The following is a 4,348-nucleotide window of genomic DNA, read 5'->3' on the forward strand; positions in this document are numbered from 1 at the left end:
GCGGTTCAAGGCAGAGCTGCACTAACTAAACCAGCTCTGAAATGATTGGAAATACCCAGTGAAGGAGGCAAAGCAAGCTTGGAGAGAAAGGCCAGCACTCCCGGGGCCTCAGAGCGTGATTACTTATGTCACTTCTATCTACTCTCACGCTCCAGTGCGCTCAGAGATTTACTCCCAGGGAAAGGGGACTTGCAGGAGAGCTGACAGTTTGCAGTCCAGTCAGATCTAGAAAGCAGTCCTCCTGCTTCCTCTTTATAAAAAAATAATGTTTCTTCATTTTACCACTTAGTAATTTTAAAGCAATTCCTCCAACCGGCATGAACAGAATGAAAGCCTCATGGAAAAACGCAAAATGAAAACCTATTTAATATATAACTTGGGTTTTGTTTTGGTTTACATTCTGCTTTTGTAACATTCAGCTTTCCCTGGTCATCGTTTAAGGCAAAGATAAAAAACCCAACTACCTCATTTTTAGGTACCCAAGAGACAAGCAGGTGAAACACCATACATAGCTCGGAAGCACGCGATTCTTTTTTTTCAGCCTTCATTCAGCATCTACTTCTGCTCCAGTTCAACATTTTACCCAGCATTCTTTCAGTGGAAATATCCAAGCTTCACCACGCTAGCTTAACCTGTATATACTGTAAAAATGTGAATCACCAGCACCCTAACCACATCCTACCACAAGATCTAGCTTTACCACCGCCACCACCGCTTCCTATTGAAGTGTCTATTTGTGGCGCTGCTGCTGGTCGTACGTTCTCGACCAAATGCATGTGTGCAAGGTGCACCGGCAACGCACAACCTGTGTGTGTCACACGCATTTACATCGGTAAATATTCATGCTGGATCATCGTTCCCTCTGCTTGCGCATATCCTGCTATCACACGCTGCGGGACAGTAAAAATATCTGCGAGGGGCTTGAAATTATGGCGTCGAAAGCACGCAGCACGCAGGCCACTTCTGCAGGAAGATTAAACATAACCCCCCCATTAAAGAAGCCAAGCTACTGGGTGCTATCTGCTTCTTTCCACAGGTTTTACTTCGCTATGGGAGCAGCCCTGCGGGTGAGCGACCATCCCAAACAGAATCACAGAGCGAGGGCTGTCAGAGCAAACATTCCTACAGGAGTAACACGTGCTGACACCCAACAGCAACGAGACCTGCGGAGGCAAAGCGCACGCGCAGCACGAGCACCTTTGCTCCGACGGGTTGATTCCCCACACTCGCCTCTTGCGCTCTGCCCGACTCTAGTATAAACAACCTTCACAACCAAGAAAACAGGAAGATTCTCCGTCCTTCTGCAGAGGAAGGGTTTGGCACGCCAGGTTTCTCTCCTTGAAGAGCTTGTCCAACGTGAGAAGAGGAGCTCTAGAAAGCCCCAGAGCTTTAAGAATCCCAGCTGCACTGGAGAGGAAGTTTGCTGTGGTTTTTTTTTCTTCTCTCCAAATAATAATATAAACCCCAAACAAACCAGGAACTCGGTGTTTCTCCAGTGAAACTCACTCTACAGACAGGAAGTCCCTGAAGATGAGTTTTAAGTCTGCAAGACAGTCACCCCATGCAAAGCGATGCATACGGTAAAAAACAGCCCTAATTATACACACAACATGACAGGATTTAGTTCAGTTGTTATCAAATAAAAACCCTGGAGCTCAGGGTGAGCCAGTACATTCAGAGTAGTAGCCAATGCTGTGCAGCAGTCAAAAAGGCAAGAAGAACATTTCTAAGAACAAAACAGAAGTTACTGTTACGGCACAACAAAAATTTATTATGCAATTCTGGTGCCACCATCTAAAAAGGGATAGTAAACACAGAACAGGCAAATAGAAAGGGGACAAAAATAACAAGTGTGCAACAGCAGCCATTCAGAAAATACTAACTCATGTTTTCAGCTGAAAAAGGAAAACAGAGGATGCAACAGTATATATTGAGAAAAAAGAGCAAACTTTGTAACCTCTCAGTGCACAGGAGATAGTGTTTGATGAAATTACTGAGCAATGGACTTAAAAGCAGAAAAGAAACAACCACATTAAGTTACAAAGCTCAGTGCCAAAGCTACTGCAAGATCCAAAGCGGAAATGGGTTCAAAGAGCAATCAGACATATTCGGAGTACAGCTTTCCTATATCCATCATAGGACTTCACAATCCTGATGCAATCACAGCCGATTTCGGGACAGATATATATGAGAAGGATTACTCTCGCCTACCTGCCAGCAACCCGACACTGTGCCAGATCATTCCTTGGTCTCACCAAAGTACAGCTGCTGATACAAAAAGCTGCAGGACCAAACATTCCGAAAGCGACATGAGGACAATATCTTTAAAGACCGACCCGGCTTCAGCAGCGTGCTTGAACAGGCTGTCAAGTAACGCTGCCATTATTGGTTTCTTCTCTCTCCGTTAGTTCTCCACGTTTACTATAGCTAATATGGGTCTTCAGAAGCCCATTACTTGGACCAGTTTGCAGTTCACTACCACAGCATTAACCCGCTGCTTCTCATTCGATTCTGCTCGAAGTTGACATCGCAGAAAACCCCAGAGAACTGAGCAGCCACACAAGGAGTAAGGAGGGGTGTTTGGCATTTTGCGCTATATCTCTATTGATAAGGAAACACTGGGTAAGGGCAGGGAGGGCCAGCACCCTTCTGGAGACACTTCTTTACAATTACAAGCAGAAGCCCAATAACGGGCTTCATCTGCCAGAGAGAAATCAGCAGTGACTGCTTCTCACCTGGTCACAGCGAGAGGGACCATTGCTCTGGGCAGATGAGAGCTGGGATGACAACAGTTCCGCACTGGAAGTCTTTAAAGACGTGAGATTTTAAGAACTCGTTGCCAGAGGGGCTCAGCACGCTGCACTCCAGGCTAGCAGGCCCCTGAGATCAGCCAAGAGCAAAAGATATTTGCCACGCGACAGCATGTGACATGCCAAGACAGCTTAATAATTTATGTTGGTAAAAGCAGCATCTATTTCTCATTCCGACTCCTCAGTATCAGCAGAAAGCTACATTAACTCCATTGTGCTGAGCATATTGACAACATCATTATTTTATAAATATACATTACCTAGCAGCTTTATGGACCTGGACTTAAGCTATACACAGCCAGAACGCACAGAGCTTTCTAAAAGTTAGAGCACTTTCCCCAAATCCAGGTAAAAGTAACATCCAACCTACCATCTTACTTTAATTCATTTTTCTAGATCCAAAATAAATTAAGAAACTTTTGTGCCTCCAGCTGTTTTAATGTTTTAGTCCTTTCCTTCCACAATTACATATTTTATCACAGTATTCACCCCCTCAATATAGAACCCTAATCTCGGTGGTGATTTTCCCCCTTCACGCAATCCTACTCTCCACTTGCCTGTAGAAAAGCCCTCAGTGCAAAGAAAATAATCATGTTATGTCACACTGTTTAACATCTGACAGATAACCCTTGTGCTGCAATTTCAACCATCTTTATTTTCCAAACCAATCCAACAAACAGCACACAGGGCGCTCTCTGCATCCTGCCAGGTTCAGATAAGGAGGTAAGATACAAAGATATCAGTGCTACTACTGGAAAAATTATTCCGCCATCTCCCCAAACTGTCACATTAATATACTCGAGAAGGAGGATGGCAGAAGAATGCACAGGATGAAGGAAAATACAAGACAGAAAAGGAAATGCTGATCTTTCTCATGAAGTATCACAGAAAACCACAGAACAGCCATACTGGTGGGGGTGGAGAGAAGTAATGTATTTCCAGCACCAGATCTTTTCAGTGCTGTCACATTTTAAGCCTTCTGGTTAAATGGGTACTTTCAACCCAGAAGATCCCTAAGCACTTTAGAAGCTTTAGGTATTGCACTACTGAGAGGAGCTTTCACCAGGAACTAAAATCTAACTATTGAAAGTGGGCACACAGCAACACTTTATGGCAAATCAGGGACTTCCGAGGAGAACCAGTGATACTGAGAACAGTATTAACACCCGATTTGGATTTTAACCAGACTGTCAATACTAACACTCTGACACTTCACGTGCTGCTTTTTCGATTACCTTTGATTACAAGAAGTAAGGTTTCTTTGCATCACCCCAAACCAGCTCAGCACAAAGCACCTGAAGAGGAGCTCCCGTAAGACCAGTTACTAACGGGACACTGCTTAGACACCCTCTATCTGACCACAGACCCACTTGCTCTTGCCCCCTGGCAGATCAAGTATCCCTCCTACCACAGCGCGGCCCGGGTTGCTGCCATGCTGCGCCGTGGGGACACAGCACAGGACCTTTGCGGCTCGTACCCAACTGCCCCGGCTGGAGCAGCCCAAAACGCACACCAACACCCATCGCAGCTCACCGCCG

This window comes from Apaloderma vittatum, unplaced genomic scaffold (genome assembly GCF_000703405.1).
Source record: "Apaloderma vittatum isolate BGI_N311 unplaced genomic scaffold, ASM70340v1 scaffold15333, whole genome shotgun sequence".
NCBI lineage: Eukaryota > Metazoa > Chordata > Aves > Trogoniformes > Trogonidae > Apaloderma > Apaloderma vittatum.